The sequence below is a fragment of the Cricetulus griseus genome, chromosome 5 (assembly GCF_003668045.3).
Source record: "Cricetulus griseus strain 17A/GY chromosome 5, alternate assembly CriGri-PICRH-1.0, whole genome shotgun sequence".
Taxonomy (NCBI): domain Eukaryota; kingdom Metazoa; phylum Chordata; class Mammalia; order Rodentia; family Cricetidae; genus Cricetulus; species Cricetulus griseus.
The window spans coordinates 86,451,201-86,472,075 of NC_048598.1; positions in this window are offsets into that span (position 1 = coordinate 86,451,201).

Sequence of the window (20,875 nt, forward strand, 5' to 3'; positions counted from 1 at the left end):
GCCTCCTGGAACCATTCTCACCCGCGCGTGCGCGCAGGGCGCTTTCAGCCCCTACAAACTCTCAGATGTAGATACTCAGTTTAATTTTCTCGGGAGGCAGGGCCCATCATTGATTAGCTTTTTCCGAATTCCTAGTGCTGGTGCCCTGTGAGGGTTCCATGAATGCTTGCTAAAGAAGGGAGTGACGTCAATGCCGAGATTGCAAAGTTACTTGGTTTAATTCTGAAAAGTCAGGGATTATATTTTGTGGGATGTCTGCTTTCATCTTCACCCTTCTTCCTCGCTCCTGTGTGATATCCCTGGTCAGGCCTCCCCCTCACGAACCGTGCACATACCATTTCAGACGGACAGATATCCTTTGCCCTGACTTCAGTGTAAACCGAGGCTGGAACCGCTCCCCCTGAAGGTCGGCCTTGGGAATTTGAAATGCTCAGCTGTTCCTTGGGATGTGACTATTCGAAGATAGAGCTTTTAGTTGAAGACAGCATCATGATGGTCCAATCCACCTACTTACTGGAGGAGGAGATTCACAAACACACACACACACACACACACACACACACACACACACACACACACACACGAGAGAGAGAGAGAGAGAGAGAGAGAGAGAGAGAGAGAGAGAGAGAGGTGCTCACACATACACAAACATGCATGAACACATACACACACATACCCCCAAAATAAAAATCCACCAGCGATGTGCATACTGACAGTGTGAGAACATTGTGAGAAGATGTCTATCTGCAAAGCAGGATGAAATAGAGTTATTTAGAGGGACAGAGATGGTGGATGAATGTATGCTACAAGAGATTTATTAGAAGGGCTCACTTGATGTGGTCTGGGTAGTAAAACCATGGTATGCTGCACACTGGAGAGTCTGGGAACCCAGTAGCTCTTCAGTCAGCAGACTGGATGCCTCAGCAGTGCCAATCCAGTGCTGAAGGTCAGAGGGGTTCCTTAGTCCCCATTGGAAGGCTGAAGAAGCTGTTCTGATAGCATCAGAGGTTGGGAGCACCAGCAGTGAGGAAATGTGCCAGCAGTGAGGAAATGTGCCTGCAGTGAGGAGATGCACCAGCAGTGAGGAGATACACCAGCAAGAAGCAAAGACAGACCTGCAAACAGTATGGCTTTTCCCTCAGACCCCTTCCTATATCTAGGATGCTGCCAGAAGATGCTGCCCCCTCTATGATTGGATCTTACCACCTCAGTGCCCACCCCCAGGCCTACCCAGGGGTGTGTCTATTAGTTGATTCCAGATCCAGTCAAGTTGACAGTCAAGATTAACTGTCAAACAGAGATAGAGGTCTAGAAGAAACCAAACCTGATATCGTGATCTTGGACTTTCAGCCTCTACAACTGAGGCAGACAACTGTTTAAGGCACCCTGACTATGGAATCTCTAGCTAACGACTTCATGAATATGAAAATGATATGATGATTGTATGCATATGTCCAGCATTGTCTTACAATATAAAAAACATGCTAAACCATGTGATATTTTGCCCTTCTGTCAGCATATCCAATGTCTCTAGGAATATTCATTAACTGATGGGGCAGTGATAAGGTTTGCACACATGTCTCTGGTCCCTGCTCTTCCCAGGTGGGTAGGAGGGGCAGGAGAAAGAAAAGAACAGAGACATGCACAATTGGTTGTGTTAGCTGCCCTTCCATGTCCCTTATAAGAAACAAGCTCAAAGCTCAAATGTGATGGAGAACAGGTTGATACAGGCCCCAGGAGATAGGGCTCTGGAGCACCACAAAAGCCTCCTCTCCCCCCGCAGGAGGTTAGCAGGCCCTTGTCAGCCTAAAGGTCATCCCATCAACATAAATCCAGCTTGTCTGACAGAGAAGGCAACAATAGAGTCCACTCTTCAGAGATTAGATTAGAGGCAAGATGCCTGTGCAAGAGCTGTGTGACCTGGGGATTGCTGGCAGAGGATGGGAGGAGGGAGGGGATGAAAAGACAGAAGGGAGTTGGCTGTGGAGGTGACAGAGAAGATGAAACTCTGAAGAAAAAAAAAAAAAACACTCCTCAGGGACTGCATACATCCTCTGGGAACGGACTCTTGAGGGGGTGCTGGGACAAAGCAATGTCTCTTCTTGTGTCACACTGAGTGGCAGGAAGTGGTCTTTTTGAAAGCAGACTAAAAGCAATGTATTGTCTTTAGAGTGGACTTTCTAGATCATAGTTCGGGTAGAGGGACCATGATGAGTGGAGGAGTCTAACCCAGGCTTGGCTCTCCTGGGTGTGAGGCCACAGGACGTTTCCCCTGGCGCAGCTTGGCCCTCACCCTTCCTCAAGGAGCTGGAGACTTCTCTCATCTCCCCTAAAGCCATTGGGTAGAAGAGATTTTTGTCCAGCAGGAGCACAAGCAGAAGAGACCACTATCCATAAAAGAGACAAATATTCAAAAAGGAAGTGAGGGAAAGGCAACATGTCTAAATCCTTCCTTTGGTTGGCTTTTTTTCTACTGTCCCTAGTTTCCAAGTTAGCTTGGCCTGGATGAGGGAACAAAGAATAGTCCTCCCATTTGTGATGTCTTGACGTCAGAACTCATAGGATTTTCCCTTCTCTCCACCCCCAAACCTTATCCTACTGTCTCATCTACTGTGTATCTACAGGCAATGGAGCTAGGAGGTCGTATCAGGCATTACCTGCTCCCCTAAGAAAGAACAAATTGTGAACAGCTCAGAGAGCATCAAATGCATACCCCTATTTTCCTGATGAGGCTGTTGGGAGTCGAATGGGGAAACTGCATCCTGAAAGTTAATAAAGAAAGATCTGATTAAATTCTCTAGTAGGCCTTATTAAATATGTCAAAGTCACAAAGTCATTTTGAAACACATCCCAAGTTTGGGGACATAGAAAGTCATTTTGGAACACATCCCAAGGTTGGGGACATAGTTCAGTTGATAAAGTACTTATCTAGCATTCGTGAAGCCCTGAGTTTGATCCACAACACTGCTAAAAATTGATGTAATGGCATTCACTAAGACTCAAGAGGTAGATACAGGAAGACCAACTCAGAGTGATCCTTGTCTGTGTACTGGGTTCAAATTCAACCTGGAATACCTAAGCTCACATCTCCAAACAAAACACTTCCTGGTCAGGTGTGGTGATGCTGACCTTATAATCCCAACATTCAGAAGGCAGAGGCAGGGGGATCGAGGCAAGCTTTAAGACCAGCCTGATAGGTTTGCACAGCAAGTCCCAGACCAGTTAGGGCTCCAGAACAAGACCCTATCTCAAAAAAGAAAGAAAAAGAAAAGAAAACAAGGGGTTGAAGAGATGGCTCAGCAGTTAGGAATACTTGCTGCTTTTATAGAGGACTTGGGTTCAGTTCCCAGCATCCACATACCCACATCTGTACCTTCAGTCTCAGGGAATATGACCCCCTCTTCTGTCCCCCATGAGCACTGCATACATGCAGGCATGCACCCATACACATAAAATAAAAATACATAAATCTTTTCCAAAAGATTGGATCACTTTACAATCCCTGTAACTATGTCAAATGAAATTCGAATATGTACATGGGTGCAAGGAGAAAGAGGGCTCCCATAAAACCATGTGCAGACATATAGTCAAATCAGAACTTGGATTTTACAGCAAACACCAGTAAGGCAGATGAAGGACGGCTGATTGGTGAAAGGGGTCTAGACTCCAGGTCATGACAGCACAGAGGAGAACCAAGGACATTTTGCTTGTAAAGAGAGAGCCACAGAGGATACGACAATGAATGCCAGTGATTGAAGGTTGATAATAGGATAGCATGGGTCACAGACATATTGACCATCAGGAAGAGACAAAGGCCAAAACCTTGTCAGAGTCTGGTCAAAAGAAGAAACCACTTTCCAGTTAGTGGCAGAAGGAGATTGTCTTTCCTCTGTGGGGAAAGGAGAGGAAGACAGGTAAGAGAAGAGTCACCAGAGAAAGATGTAGGGAAGGTTCCCTCTGAGGAGCCTTGAGGGTTGAGGGCAGGCCACGGTGTAGCCAGTGCTCTGTGCAGAGGGCAGGGAGGGAGATGGAGGAGAGGAGGAGCCCTTGAGTGCGCGTGTGCTAAGGGACTGCTTAAGCAGTGAGCGTGTGGTTCAGCCTCAACGGTCTAAGTGCAGGATGTGGGTGCTCTAGGTATACTCAGTACTGACACATCCTGGGCGTGCGTGCAGGAACCGTTCTGCACGCCACATAGAAGGAAGGCCCATAGCTGCAGTGTGGTTTCCTTTGTGCCTCTGAGTTTCTGGCAAGGCAGTAGCTCTCACACACTCGTGTGTGGCTAGGGATTAAATGTAGGGCCTCATGCATGCTAGGCAAACACTACCCACCCACCCCCACCCCACCCCCACCCCCGTGATATACTCCAGTCTCATTTAACAGACTAATGGGGCTGGTGCTGAAGCACTGTGATCTCAGCTGTTTTCAGTGGGATAGAACCAGAGGAAGGCGTCAGTGGCAACTGTGGAAAGGCCACCGTTAGTGAAAAAACCACCAAATATTTGCCCACAGATGTTCTCTTTACTCATACATGTTACACATGCATCACTTCTAGCAGCATCATTTACAACACGTGCAACTCCAAGCAGCAGTTCAACACGAAGGCAGGGGTTCTGGGAGAGGGGCCAGTGAGTTTCTGTCCACACTGGTGTGAAAGACCGTGTCTCCAATAGGCCCGCTGGCGAAAGAGGAGTGCCCGCCCCCTGTCCCGGATAGTTCCCATAGGTCTGTTCCCGCAATGGGGGAGGTTTTCAGGATACCCAAGCTCTCAGATTCTCACTTGTCTTTCTTTTTTTTTTTAATTTTAATTCTATAGCATTTCATTCTATTTTACATTATTCAGAGACAACTTAACCAGTATAATGCACGGATGGAAAATATTGAGTGCTTGCATCCCCAAGTCTAAGCGATCGGTCTAATTTTAGTCTAACAAGATTTGCGATGGGGAAACGAGTGTGATTAAACCCCAGTGGGGGTTTGGGAAGAGTGGAGACACCACAGACCCTCACAATAGCTCACGCCATGCAATAGGCTAATGAAATCATGTACCTGCTACACAGCGTATTTTCTGGAAACTGAAAACGCACTTACCGTCTCTGCAGTTGATGTGCCAGGCATTTTCCCCCATGGTGAAGAACATTAAATTAAAAAAAAAAATGTATTTGTTATATCGTTTTAACTTGCTAGGAAAAGAATGTGCCTGTGCTCCGTAGTAAAGAATATACAGTTCTCCCGAGAGAAGTTTTCTTCCTCTCCAGGTTAGTAAGATGTTCAGAGAGAAGAATAATAGCATGGCTTTGATACTGGCGATGAGGGGGGTTGATGTGGTTGGGGCCACTGGCTGTGATTAACATAAAGGATAGCTGACCTGGTTTTCTGAGAAACTTGGATGGGAGATGCCTCTAAACCATTGGTTCTCAACCTTGGGTCGAGACCCCTTTGGGGCCAAATGATCCTTTCACAGAGGTCTCCTAAGACCATCCTGCATTCCAGATATTTGCATTATAACTGATATCAGTGGCAAAATCACAGTTTTGAAGTAACAATGAAATTATTTTTATGGTTTGCCAGCAGGGAGGGGGCCTATGTGGATAAATATGTGGATAAAAGTGCACCGCTCCTCAAAAGGTAAATCCTTTTAGGGACTAAGTACAGACCAGTGAGTGACAGTGTGCTCAGTATGGGCAGGGCCTCGTGCTCTGGACTCAACATTAAGAGCAAGAATCCTCTGAGTCTACAATTGCCCTCATTGGTCTACTTCCCCTGTTCACAAAACCCCAGAAGTTCACCATTCCCAGGGCTGAGTGTGTGGCTCAGCTAGTTGAGTGCTAGCCTAGCATGCGGAAAGCCCTGAGTTTGGTCGGCAGTACCCCAGCTGGACATCATAGTGCAGGCCTGGAGAGGTGGGAAGAGAAGGCTCAAGGTTATCCTCCATGTAACTTTGAGGCAAGCCTGGGCTACAAACCACATCTCAAAACAAAACAGCAGCCAAAAACCCTTCAGTGTTTCCTCCTGAAACTGCTCTGATTCAGGCTTTTGCTTCCTCTACTTCACAGGAATTGTGCTCGCCTAGGTCAGCATGGTTCCTGGTCATCCTCAGTTGTGCTCTTGTCAGCACACTTTGCTCTGTAGTGATGCTTGCTCTTTCCTAGATTTCTTGTGTCCTGCTCCTTGTCCTTCTGTGTGGTCTCTTTTATTTAGATGCCTAACAAGTGTTTTAATACATTCCCAACTAGATTCAATGTTTGCATCGCAGTTTTGGTTTCTCTGCATACAAGTGAATGTTCAGGCTGAAAGACCCCTGGTGGCTCAGGCCCCCAGGATATCGGCCCAGGACCTCAGCGACCCCAATCACCAGGCGGAAGCAAAAGCTTGATGCAAAAATCAAGAGGCTTTATTGCAGTTGTTTAATGAGCTAACCCCATTAGCTCGGGCCTTTTATCCACCCACCATGGGGGGATGGCTAGGGAAAGACTCTGAGAAACCATGGGACAGAGATCTTATAGGGTAGCGTAAGGGGAGTGTCTAGGGGTACGAACAGGCTCAGGATTGGTGTGCCTCCAGGCTTGGAGGACTTGTCCTGTGTTGATTGGCCAACTGGTTGTTATGGCCTATAGGCCCTCCCAGGGTTATTGCTATGCTCTGCATGACATTGCTGTGCACTTGTCCATAAAGCACACCCAGAGCCATAAAGCATAGCTCCACCAGCTAACTTCTGATTGGTTCCTTGCCACAAGGCAGGCATCTGACCTCCTAGTGACCAAGGCAAGGTCAGGCAAGCACGTGCTAGGCTGTTATGGCTGCCGAAATGGGGAGCTGGTCCCTTCGACATCACCCTGGTTGAAATCATCCACATCTCCCCTGTGGGATTGCAACAGCCCCAAACCACCATTGCTTCTACCTCTGTTCCTTACCTTGAAGGGTCTTTGCAACACTCTGAGCAGAGTGTACCTGTCACAGCTTGAGTCGGGTCATAGGATTCAAACTAGGGATCCTGATTTTTTTTTTTTTTTAAAAATTAATTACAGGAAATGATGCTTTATTTTTCACATTTTACAATAAAAAACCAACCAAACAAAGCACCCCACTTTTCTTGTACCACTTTGACACTCCAAACCTATACTCATTGATAAGCAAGGGAAGGAAAACTTCCTTGTTACCCTGTAAGAAAACAGTCACAAACCCATGCTCTCCCAGTGAACAAAACAAATAACACCAATCTGATAGGAAGAGACATCTCCTCTATGCTTCTCTGACTGGTACTATCACTGGGATGAAAAGGCGGTTGGTCTCAACCACTGTAGGTCTGGGCATCATGTGCATATGGTCTCCCATGGGGGGCTTCATGCCAAGATCAGGTCCACAGGCTCAGGAGGAAGATCTACCTTTGCCATCAGGGAGGGCTTCCATGTCGGGTGCTGACTTCATACCAGGGTGAGGGAGGCCTGGGGAGGGGGAGATGGGATCATTGTACCTTCAGGAGGATGGGTAGAGACTGGAGCTAGAGGTATCCTTCTTCTGTGAAATGTAGCCATTGCATTGTCAATCAGACTCTGAGCCTGCTCCTCCATTCAGTCCTCATAGTCTTTCAATTCCCCTCGTGCTTCTGAAGGGACCAGCTCCCCTTTCGGCAGCCATAATGGCCGAACACGTGCTTGTCTGACCTTGTCCTGGACACTAGAAAGTCAAATGCCTGCCTCGTGACAAGGAACCAATCAGAAGTTAGCTGGTGGTGCTATGCTTTACGACCCTGGGTGTACTTTACTGACAAGCACACAGCAATGACGCTCAGAGCATAGCAACCACCCTGGGAGGGCCTATGGGCCATAACAACCAGTTGACCAATCAACACAGGGCAAGCCTTCCAAGCCTGGAAGCACACCAATCCTGAGCCTGTGCATACCCCTAGAGACTCCCCTTACGCTGCCCTACAAGATCTCTCGGGTGCCCCTAGGAGTTGTCTTTGCTAGTCATCCGCTATTGCGGGTGGGTGAAAGACCCGAGCTAACATGGGATTAGCTCGTTAAAAAAAAAAAACAAAACAAAACAATAAAGCCTCATGCAGTTTGCAGCAAGCTCTCTAATCCGCCTGGTGATTGGGGTGACCGCGGTTGTGGCCTGGGATCCCCGGATACCTGAGTTTTCCGGGGGTCTAACACTTCCTACCACTGCAACATGTCTTCCTCACAGATGGGAGAGTCGTAGGTGAGCTATGTGCCATAGTTACAATCACACTTGGTCACGTCGCTCTGGCTATTGGCTACGCCTACCCATGGTGTCAGGAAATTTTTAGGTTCTTTCTCCACAGTCCTGCAGCCTCCTCTGTTAGTCTAAGAAGGGGATGCTCTGAGCATAGTAGCAGGAGAGAACAAGGAAAGAGCCAGGGGAATCAGGACTGGAGTAACAGGTAGGATATGATGGGCAAAAGAGAGCGCTGCATTATGGGAAATGCGATAGGTACCATCTCCAAAGCAGTAAGTCTCACGGTGGTTTGGATCTGTTGGGGATGGGGAGGGGACCTTCATAGTAGAGACAATTAGGAAAGAGGGATGAGAGTCAGACGGTAGAGGCTCTTGCCTGCCATGCTCAGGACTTTGGCCTTTATCTGGCATTTTCCAGGAAACTTGGACGTCCAGGGAGTGGGAGTAAGTCTACAATTCACTTAGCATAGTTATCTCAGCTGCCTGCCAAGTAGTCTATTTAGTCCAATTCACAGGCAGAGCTTTGTTGAGCATTGAGAAGTCGCTTGCTCCGTGTGAATCCAATCACCACGGCAGGCACACCTCAAAGAGGGAACACACAGCCGCCTCTGAAAAGCCTGCCCCACACTCAGGCAGCTCAATTCATGAATATGCTTTTCCAACGACTGACGCCGCTGCTTAGCAAAGATATTATGGGACAAATCCTTGATTTGACCTTTTGTATCCCTATCCATCCCACTGTGCTAAAAGCAATTATGTGCATCTTGTGTGTGGCTGTTGGAATAGGGAGTCACTTAGCGACAGATCCTTTTCACACCCCAACTGTCCTCTGCTCCATTCCTTTTCCTCTCTCACGAGGCCGGCACAGCAGGCCTCCACTGCTGCTTGGCAGAATCTGAAATGGCATTAGGGGGAGGCGAGCCTGGAAGTAAACAGGTGGAAACAGTTCCTGTCATGGCGATTAGCATTGTCCTTGGGCAGGCACAGCGATGGGTGAAAGAGTGGGCCTCTGAGGGGACAGGAAGAAGAAAGCTGGCCGGGGAGTAGGAGCAGAAAAGGATGAACTCATTGTCAAAGGCACCGTCAACTTTCTTGAAGAACTTCCTAAAGAGCAAAGCCATCCTGGTGGCATCAGTGTTGGTGGCATTAGTCTCTGCTGGGGACAGATGATCTGTCAGATTTATGCATGTTCATTGGGTGTGTGGTTTAAATACATGTGGAGGCATCAAAGCATGACAAGTGTGAATGATTCTGTGTGACTGCATGTTAACGACAGTTTCAAGCATGTGACCTGGGAGTTATCTATGTGCATAGACCTGTTATACTTAGATTGTTAGACCCCCGAAAACTCAAGTATTTGGGGTCCCAGGCCACGTTCGCGGTCACCCCAATCACCAGGCGGATTCGAGAGCTTGCTGCAAACTGCACGAGGCTTTATTGTAATTTAACGAGCTAACCCCATGTTAGCTCGGGTCTTTCACCCACCCGCCATGGCGGACAGCTAGAAAAGATGGCTCCTACGGGCTCCCAAAAGATCTTATAGGGCAGCGTAAGGGGAGTGTCTAGGGGTACGCACAGGCTTACGCACAGGCTCACGATTGGTGTGCTTCCAGGCTTGGAGGGCTTGCCCTGTGTTGATTGGTCAACTGGTTGTTATGGCTCATAGGCCCTCCCAGGGTGGTTGCTATGCTCTCTACGTCATTGCTGTGCGCTTGTCTGTAAAGCACACCCAGGGTCGTAAAGCATAGCGCCACCAGCTAACTTCCGATTGGCTCCTTGTCACGAGACAGGCATCTGACTTTCTAGTGACTAACTTCTGATGGGTTCCTTGTCACGAGACAGGCATCTGACCTCTACGTGACCAAGGCAGGTTTATGGCAAGCACGTGTTCGGCTGTTATGGCTGCCAAAAAGGAAGCCGGTTCCTTCAAGATGTCTGGATGTCCCACAGAACATGTTGGTGTGTGTCTGCATGTATCTTAGGCTGTACCTACACAGCATTCATGCGTGCACGCATAGCTGAGTGACAGCCATTTCTAGGTGTGGCATTCTCCTCCCTCTGTACATGTGTATGGGTATGAAGAAACGGTGTGTGGAAGAGAGCTCCCTTGTCCTCTTCAAGGGAACTGCTCTGCTTGCCTAATGAGACCCTGGCCAGAGGGAGGAGCCCCGATCTTGTTAAAGGGTCTGAAATTTTCATTCTTCCAGGACAGACACCTTCTCTCACTTACCACTCCACCCAAACTCCATCCCTGCTTATAGCAGGAAGACCCCAGAGCTAGGAAGATGTCCAGGAACACAGAGGGGGAGAGAATACTATAGGTGAGGTCCTGGAGAAATTGGAGAAGATAGGGGATTTTTTTTTTTTAAGTTTTAGGGTTTTTGTTTTGATTTGATTTTTGCTTTTGTTTGTTTTGAGACAAGGTCTCACTATGTAGACCAGGTTGAACTCACAGAGATCTTCCTGATTTTACTTCCCAAGTGCTGGATAAAAAACATGTACTGAAGGGACCAGCTCCCCATTTCGGCAGCCATAACAGCCTAGCATGTGCTTGCCTGACCTTGCCTTGGTCACTAGGAGGTCAGATGCCTGCCTTGTGGCAAGGAACCAATCAGAAGTTAGCTGGTGGTGCTGTGCTTTACGGCTCTGGGTGTGCTTTACGGACAAGTGCACAGCAATGACACACAGAGCATAGCAATCTCCCTGGGAGGGCCAATGGGCCATAACAACCAGTTGACCAATCAACACAGGGCAAGTATGGAGGCACACCAATCCTGAGCCTGTGTGTACCCCTAGACACTCCCCTTATGCTGTCCTATAAGATCTCTATGTGGTGGCTTCCAGTGTCTTTCCTTGCCATCCACCATGGTGGGTGGATGAAAGGCCTGAGCTAACATGGGGTTAGCTCACTAAACAACTATAATAAAGCCTCGTGCTGTTTGCATCAAGCTTTCACCTCCGCATGGTGATCGGGGTAGCCTTAGTCCTGGGCTGAGATCCTAGGGGCCTGAGCCTCCAGGGGTCTTTCAGTAGCACCCTTTGTAACTGTTGAGATTTATTTTTTAACTCTCTCTCTCTCTCTCTCTCTCTCTCTCTCTCTCTCTCTCTGTGTGTGTGTGTGTGTGTGTGTGTGTGTGCACAGTGTTTGCATTTGTGTGTGTATGTAAGTGTCCATGGAGTCCAGCAGAATGTGTTGGAGCCCCTGGAGCTGAAGTAACAGGTTTTGAGCTTCCTGACTCTGCTACTGGGAACTGAAATTCATTTCACTGACCCACCTTTCCAGTCCCTTCCTGAGTCTTTGGATACAAATAATTTACATCTACCTCAGAGGTTCCAGTCCACAGTCACAGGAACCGATTGCTTGGGACCTGTGATGAGCTGGACCTGTGATGAGGAGTGGAGTGAAGCTGCTCACTTCTTGAAAGCCAGGGAGCAAGCTTGCATTTTAACAACTCCTCCACAAGCCCCATTAAGTTGTGAATCCACAGATGGATTAACCCATTTATGAGGTTACCTCCCAAAGGCTCTGGATCAAAACTATAACATTGGAGTTTGGGGGTGGGGATTCAAATCCAGGCCACAAAGTGAGCAGATCATCTTGTGTGGAGACAGGGCCACCAATCTCATTTTTTTTTTTTTTTTTTTGGTTTTACAAGACAGGGTTTCTCTGTGTAGCTTTGGAGCCTATCCTGGCACTCACTCTGGAGTCCAGGCTGGTCTGGAACTCAAAGAGATCCACCTGCCTCTGCCTCCCGAGTGCTGGGATTAAAGGCGTGTGCCACCAACGCTCGGCCAATCTCACTCTTATGAGAAGCACTGACTGTAGATGCTAGTCACAGCTAAGTTTTATTGTGTCCAAATTCTGAACCCCCAAATCACCAAGAGACCCATTCGGATGCAAAAGCAAAGAGTTGTTTATTATTTAATGAGTTAACTGTATTAAATCGGTTGCTTCCTCCATCTGTCCAACAGAGCAGTTGGCTCCAGAAGGACCTGGAAAGACTTCCAGGCAGGAAATTTATTGGGGTGAGCAAGGGGAGTGTCTAGGGGTACGGCAAGGTCAGAAGGCTGGAAACTCAGCCACATGTGCTGAGTCAGAGGCCTACCTCTTGCCAGGTCTTTTTTGCACCCTGTCATGGTTGTCAAAACAGGGGGCTGTGTGAGGGTCTGGGCCTTTCAGTTTGTTCCCCAAACAGAGTCCCAAATGGTGGCGTTTGCTGGAATTGGCAGCTTCTTTTCACTCCAGCTACCAATCAGCCACCTGTGACCTGGCATGGTCTCAGTATCCGCTGCAGATCACCTCTGGGCCTCTTAGATGATTCTGGAAGCAGGGAGGGTGTGATGAAACCTCAGGGTCAGACCGATTGCTTTTAAAATCATCCAAAGAGCTTACTCAGACAGACCTTTCATGATTGAACCTTGATTGTTCATTGTGTGCAAATTAGAAGAGAAAATAAAATTATCCATGAGGGTATAACCTAGAAATAGCCAACACTGAACATGTTGTTTTATAACTTCCCACGCTTGTTTCCAGGTATCCACACCTGCATATGGACCTAAAAGTTAGTCTTCACTACTTTTTTCACTGGCTAAACTCAGATATGTTTAATGTACCCCTTTATGAATACAAAATATCCCATTGAATGGGCACGTTGTAATTTATTTAACTAATGTTTTTAGTTTTCCTTTTTATTTTTTATGTGTATGTATGTGTTCCTGACCAAATGACTATCAGGTACCATGTGTGTGCCTGATGCCCAAGGAGACCAGAAGAGAACATTAACTAGAGTTACAGATGGCTGAGAGCCATCATGTGGGTGCTGGGAATCCAACCCGGGTCCTCTGGAAGAGCAGTAAATGCTCTTAAGTGCTGAGCTATCTCTCCAGCCCCTTAGTTAATATTTAAATAATATTTATCCTTTAATCCCAGCACTTGAGAGGCAGAGGCTATCAGATATCTGTAAATCTGAGGCCAGCCTGGTACACAAAAAGAGTTCCAGGACAGCCAGGGCTGTTACACAAAGAAGCCCCATCTGGAAAAACCAAATACACTTTGTGTGTGCTCGCATAAGTGTGCGCGAGGGTGCGTGCGTATACCACTTGCATGCAGGAGCCCTTGGAGGACAGAAGAGGGTTTCAGATCCCGTGCTGGGAACCCAGCTTAGGTCTCCACAAGAGCAGTATGCACCCTTGACCATTGAGCCTTCTCTCCAGCCCTGATATTTAACTAATATTTATCAGATGCTTAAGGATTTTGTTTGGTGTTTTATGGTTAGCTACCAAGCTGCCTATAGTCTTGTGGATCTGACTGCCTGATGTTGCCAAGCTGACAACCATTAATATTTCAGAGATCTGAGAATGATAAATTTTATACAGTTTCCGAATATATTAAAAAGTGACAGGGGCCAGTCCATATACAGTTAGCCATACCCAAGACTCCAGCAGTGTTGGAGGCAGGAGTCTCAAAGAACAGCAGTCTTCACAAGGCCTATAAGGTGAGAGTTTTTTTTCTCTCTGTGGAAGATGGACATGGAAAAGACTGACCTTGTTTTGTCTAGGCAAAGGGGGTGCAATCAATTTTCCAGTGTCCAGCAGCTTTGTCCACAGTCTTGGCCAGGTCCTGGCAGGCAGCAGGTGTCACATCTGAGCATCTCGCTCACTGGTCAGCGTTGTCATCACCCAGGTGCAGGAACTGTGGTGCCTCATAATCTTCTTTGGAGACTTTGAGTCACTGTCAGGACCTGGCAGTCTGTCTGATATTGTAAACTTTTAAAACAACATTTTAAATACCATATTCTGCAGGTCTCTGAAGCATTAGAGGTCTGTCTGTCTGTTTAGCACATAGGTGGCTAGGTAAGGCCTTATTTCTGTAACTAATTAATTTTTAGTTTGACTGTAACTGGTTTTAACTTAGTAAAATATTTGAAATTTAGGACAGTTGAATTAAAATTGCATATAGAGTTACCTTATATTCTTTAAACAGTAGCTAGATGTACACATTTTAGTTGCTTGCTTAAGCTTAATTTCTGAAAACATAAACTGTATTAATTTGTATTTTTAACATCTTAGATTAGCAGCTTTTATAAAACAAGAACCTTACATTGTCAGGCTTTGCTTAAAAAACGATTCTGAAGGGACCAGCTCCCCGTTTCGGAAGCCATAACAACCGAACACGTGTTTGTCTGACCTTGTTTTAGTCACTAGGAGGTCAGATGCCTGCCTTGTGGCAAGGAACCAATCAGAAGTTAGCTGGTGGCGCTATGCTTTATGGTTCTGGGTATGCTTTATGGACAAGTGTACAGCAATGACACACAGAGCATAGCAACCACCCTGGGAGGGCCTATGGGCCATAACAACCAGTTGACCAATCAACTCAGGGCAAACCCTCCAAGTCTGGAGGCACACCAATACTGAGCCTGTGCATACCCCTAGACACTCCCCTTACTCTGCCCTATAAAATCTCTATGCAGACTCTTCCAGCTGTCTTTCCTAGCCATCTGCCATGGTGGGTGGATGAAAGACCCAAGCTAACATGGGGTTAGCTCACTAAACAACTATAATAAAGCCTCTTGCTGTTTGCATAAAGCTTTTGACTCTGCCTGGTGATTGGGGTGACTGCAGTCCTGGGATGACATCCTGGAGGCCTGAGCTTCCAGGGGTCATACAATTCTAAATTGAAACATTAACATTTTAAATGCACAAACATCAATGTCTTTCTGCAATATATAGAAGCATTAACATTTTAAATCTTAATAAAAAAAAACTTGTTTATAAGCTGTTACCTCTTAATTTCTATGTGGTTACCTTTAGTCAAGATGGTGTTCAAGTGTCTTTTTTCAACTTCAGCAAAATGGCTACCAGCCAGCCATGTGACCAGCTTGTCATGTGGTTGACTGCAAAATGGGGTAATCTGCACCATTTGTTTTAGCTGTATGCTTGTAGGTTTATGTTATGCCAGGAAACAGATAGAACTTTTAAAAACAAGCATACATAATTTACTTGAGAAATAAATAGAACTTTTAAAACAGAATTAACTTAATATGGTTAAAGTTTTAGCTTATATTACCAGTTTTTGAAATTTAGTATTTGTAAGTATGAGAAACCATAACAAACATAGTTTACATTTTTCTCTGACTTTTAACAACCTTTCCTCTGACCTTTGACAACTTTCCTCTGACCTTCTATGACTTTCTTTGATCTTCTATAACTTTCTATATACCTTCAGTTCATTCCTCTGATTCCCTTAGACATTCTTAGACAAATTTCTCTTTCCCTTTCCCTCTTTATTATTTTAGTCTCCTACATTTTCTCTCATTTCTCAGTCAACATAAAAACTCTTACCAGAGTCCTTCTTTTCTTTTTTTTTTTTAAATAACTTTAAGGCCATTTTTTTAGAACGTCTGGATCAGGACAAATGGTTCACCTGCCCCAGATCCATGTGCTCAGGGCAGATACCTGGGGCATGGGGTGCTGCTGGTAATCCCAGACCCTCTGCCAATGCAGGGGTGGGAAAGAGACCCTTGAGGTTTCCCTGCTCCTACATTCTGCATACCACATGTGTGGAGCACAGAGAAGGCTGGGCAAATGGTGGCCTTGCAAGCCATGTGCTCAGGGCAGGGAAATTCCCGCCGCATGCTAGGATCCACAGCAGGATGGCAGTTGGGGCAGAGAGAGCCCCACTTTGCATGCCTTACAGACAGGTAGGTGAGGATGGAGAGGTAGACTCACCTGCACTAGCCAGGCTCAGCTGTGAGGGCTGCAGCAGTGGTTGGAGTTCAGAACAGCAGCCTCACCATGTGCTCAGAGACAGGGGGTCCCACCACAGCACACTCTAACCCATGGCACATGGCAGAGGAACTCCTGCCCCGCATGCCACATGCTCAGGACAGCAAGAAAGACCCCTGACCCACACTTGCCATGTGTATGGGCGGTAAGGACAGAGAGAGATGCCGCTGGAGTCCAGAGCAGCAGCTATTCTGAAAGACCTCCAGAGTCAGGACAAAAGACAAAGACAGGCTTAACAAACACACAGCATGGACTAGACTAGGGTCCTATTCAGAATTTCAGATGGCTAGCTACTGGGAAACAACTTGGTCCATAACCAAATCACCCCTTACAGATTGGGCGACCCCTTGGGTCCCCTTACAGATTTTGATAACAAACCCAACATAGGACCTTTACATTTACACAATTAACAAAAACAGCAGACATGAAAACACAAAACTGACACAGAACATACAGCTCAGGATCTGCCAAGCCAGCACCAAAAAGCAGGCAGCAGGATGTGGATTGCAACAGATCAGATAAAAACCAGCTTAACTGGCCAGTCACATAGCCTGTTTCAACCCTCCAGGCTTCACAGAAACAAAGACAGAAAAAGGAAAGTTACCTTGTGTGGCACCACAAGATTCAGTGAAAGGGGGTGTTGTGGTGGATCCTGAATTGAAAACCAACGATAAAAACACACAGAGACAGAATAGACAGAAAAGAACAGACACCAACCCAATCCATCCGCACTGCTTATAAGGCAATGGCACCGGGCGGATGGGTGGCAGAACCAGGCGGCTGCAATTGCTGCTATCTGAGGAGGGTCCCAAGCGTCCTTGGTTCTCTGTTCCTCCTGGGGAGTCCCCCAGGGCAGCAGTCTGTGATCCTTCGGGCACATCTACCGATCCCAGTCCAAGCAGTCTCACAACCACCAGGACAACTGCAAACCGAAAACCGAAAGCGCTTTTACAGAATAGACAGAGCCGGCAGACAGTAGATGAGACAGAATAGGGTACCCTCTTACCTCCAAGATCAAATCCACTCAAGTGAGGGGTGGTCGAGGTTTCTGGCTAATGCACCAAATGAAAGAACCTCTGGGGAGGCTCAGGCCCCCAGGATCTCGGCCCAGGACTGCGGCGACCCCAATCACTAGGCAGAGGCCAAAGCTTGATGCAAACAGCAAGAGGCTTTATTGCAGTTGTTTAACGAGCTAACCCCATTAACTATGGCCTTTCATCCATCCACCATGGCAGATGGCTGGGGAAAGACCCCGAGAAACCATGGGACAAAGATCTTATAGGGCGGCATAAGGGGAGTGTCTAGGGGTATGTACAGGCTCAGGATTGGTGTGCCTGCAGGCTTGGAGGACTTGCCCTGTGTTGATTGGTCAACTGGGTGTTATGGCCCATAGGCCCTTCCAGTGTGGTTGCCATACTCTGCACGTCATTGCTGTACACTTGTCCATAAAGCACACCCAGAGCCATAAAGCATAGGCCTGCCTGCTAGCTAACTTCTGATTGGTTCCTTGCCACAAGGCAGGCATCTGACCTCCTAGTGACCAAGGCAAGGTCAGGCAAGCATGTGTTAGGCTGTTATGGCTGCCAAAACGGGGAGCTGGTCCCTTCAGAGGGACCCCAAGCAGCAGTGGGGCAGGGAATATATAGGGGTAGAGCAAGGGGTCCGATAGTCTCAGGACTGGTGCACCTCTGGGCTTGGGTTGATTGGTCAGCTGCAGCTGCAGAAAGGTGGCCAACTTAGAGGCCCTCCCAGGGCAGTTGTTATGCTCTGCATTCCATTGTTATCCAGAGCCGCCAGCTAACTTGTGATTGGTTCCTTGCCACTTGGAGTGTATCTGGCTTCCTAGTGATTAGTGAAGTCAAGGTCGGAAGCTCAACACATGTTGCTGAGTCAGGGGCCTTTTGTCTTGTTGGTTCTTTTCTGAAGCCTCTCATGGCTGCCAAAGCAGGGGGCTGGGTGAGGGTCTGGGCCCTTCATAACAAGCTCCAGGTATCGGTACTTCCTCCTTTCCCATCTTAACACTGCTGGGGGTACAGGAATGGGCAACCATGGCCGGCTTTTTATGTGGGTTCTGCAGACCCAAACTCAGATTCTCATGCTTGTAAAACAAGCACTTTATGGCTTGAGCTAGCTCTCCAGCCTCTTTCATGGGTGGTTTTGTTTTGTTTTGTTTGTAGGGGGGTATGGATTTAAATTTTTTTAACTCAGAGGTAGAGTTTTGGTAAAGTTCAAGGGGAGCAATACTGCTATTGAAGATTTACAGACTGATTAGAAGTTCATGATTGGAGGGCTGGAGAGATGGCTCAGAGGTTAAGAGCACTGGCTGCTCTTCCAGAGCTCCTGAGTTCAATTCCCAGCAACCACATGATGGCTCACAACCATTCATAATGAGAACTGGTGCCCTCTTCGGGCCTGCAGGCATGCATGCAGCCAGAACACTGTATACATAATAAATAAATCAGAAAGAAAAGAAAAGAAAAGAAAAGAAAAGAAAGAAAGAAAGAAAGAAATTCACTATTGGTTAGGCAGAGGCAGTGTACACCTTTAATCCTAGCACTTGGGAGGTGGTTCTCTGTGAGTTTGAGGTTTGAGGCCAGCATGGTCTACAGAGTGAGTTTCAGGACAGCCAGAGCTACCATAGTGAGACCCTATCTAGGAAAAAAAAAAGTTCATGATTATGGAGAGTTAGATTGTTGAGGATCCAAAATCAAACTTGCTTCTCTTAAAGTTGTTTAACATAACATCCTCTTGGCAATCCGATAAGAACTTAAAAATGCATTCTCAGCACACAGTAACATCCAACACTCTCAAAGCTAAGAACAACACCAAATATCAGGATTTCCCTACTTTCTTATAGCACCCCCTACCTATGGATATTTGCCAAATGCCTTCATTTATTGCTAGTTAGTTTGTTGGTGTATAACTAATAAAAACTCATGTAACCACTTCAGTGGTGAAACTTCTCTTTTTGGACAACTGAATCTGTGTTTCTGGGTTATGGTCACTCATATTTGGCTCCAAATAAACCTTAGCCTATTCCCTTTAAGGTAAGGGCTGTGTCCTATGTTGACAGGGCTGTCTGCATACATGAGACCCTGGGGTCAGTCCCCAGCAGGAGGTGGAGGGTGGGGATAATTTGTTTGTTTGTTTGTTTAAACAAAGGAATTTTAATCCTTTCAAGGTGCCTTAGGCAGTGGTAAAGGAGATAAGAGAAGCCAAGAGCTCGGCTCTAAGGTCTCATGTTGAGAATCACTGAGGTAGGGCAGTGGTAGCACGCACCTTTAATTCCAATACAGAGGCCAGCCTGGCCTATAAAGAGCTCCAGGATAGCCAGGGCTACAGAGAATCACTATGGTGTCTGGAAAGTGACCCACATGGCTGACAAGATCATGTATGCCCATACTGCTACCCAGAAGCTAGGTTTTTCAGAAGCCTCCTACAAGCCTGCAACCCATAACAGTGTGTGTGGTCTGAATGCAGGCACCACCAAGCTCTCTAATGAGGTGATGTCTATCCACAGAACTGTCTGTTGGCTCAGGCCCCATTTGCTGATTCATTCACATGTGCTAAGTATGGACAAGTGCCTGCTGGGACCCAGGGCTGGGATAGGAAAGTCAAAAATGAGCTGAGGAGATGGCATAGGAATGTGAGGACTGGAATTTGGACCCTCCTGTAAGTAAGCCCAACGCTGAGTAGGCAGAGGCTGCAGGCTCCTGGGACAAGTTGGAGAGTTAGACTAGATGGGGTTGGTGCTGTAGGGTAATCCTTCTATATGCTGTGAATGTGTGTTGCTCTCATTGGTTGATAATAAAACTGATTTGGCCATAGCAAGGGAGAATAAGGCTAGGCAAGAAAGCCAAAGTGAAAATACAGAGAGGAAGAGGGGCAGAGTTGAGGAGATTTCGAACTAGCCGCCAGAGGAACAAGATGTGCTAGAGAACAGGTAAACCCACGAGCCACCTGACAAAATACAGATGAATAGAAATGGGTTAATTTAAGTTGTAAGAGCTAGTTGTAAGCCTGAGCTATAGGCTGGCCGGGCATTCTGTAATTAATATAAGCTTTTGTTTGTTGATTTGGGACTGGGCAGTCGGGAAAGAAAAGCTCAGCCTCCATTTACAAATTGGCGACTTCCAGGTACATACAGCCTACCTCAGTGAGTAAAGTGGGGAGCAACCAAGGACTCCCACATGTGCCTCCCTGATATGTAGACATGCATGAATACTACACACAAATGCCGCTTAAACATAAGCAAAAAAAATTCTTTTTAAAGTCAAACATGGGCCAGGTGTGCAAGTGTGGTGGGGCACACCTTTAATCCCAGCAGAGACAGGTGGATCTCTGTGAGTTCCAGGACAGCCTGGTCTACATACATAGTGAGTTCCAGGTCAGCCAGGACTATGTAGAGAGACCTTATTCCCTGCTGCCTCCCCCCACCAAAAAAAAAAAAAAAAAAAAGGGAAGGAAGGAAGGAAGAAAAAGAAAAGAGAAAATCCAGCATGGAACCAGTGCTCACAATGAACCAGAGATCACTGGGAGAAAATAGATCACACACTGCAATGTGTCAGGAACTATAGTGAGGGGTGGAAACGAGGCTATGGGGAAACCTGGCAGAGGAAGTAAAGCTGACCTGAAATCTGAAGGTCTAGGCGTTAGGAAGACAAGAGAGGACATGGGATGTCCAAAGACCAATATGGAGATGAGCACAGGGAAAGAACAGGGCAGATACCGAGCCTTGCAGGATTACAGTGTTAGCAAAATGAAAAAGTTGGGGAAGCAGACAGGGGCCATACTGAAGAGTCATACTAAAGAGAAGGGTTTTTTTCTGAACCCCAAAGACTTGTCCCGATGCTCCTGGTTCCCAGTTCTGATATCTTTGAATAGGATGTACC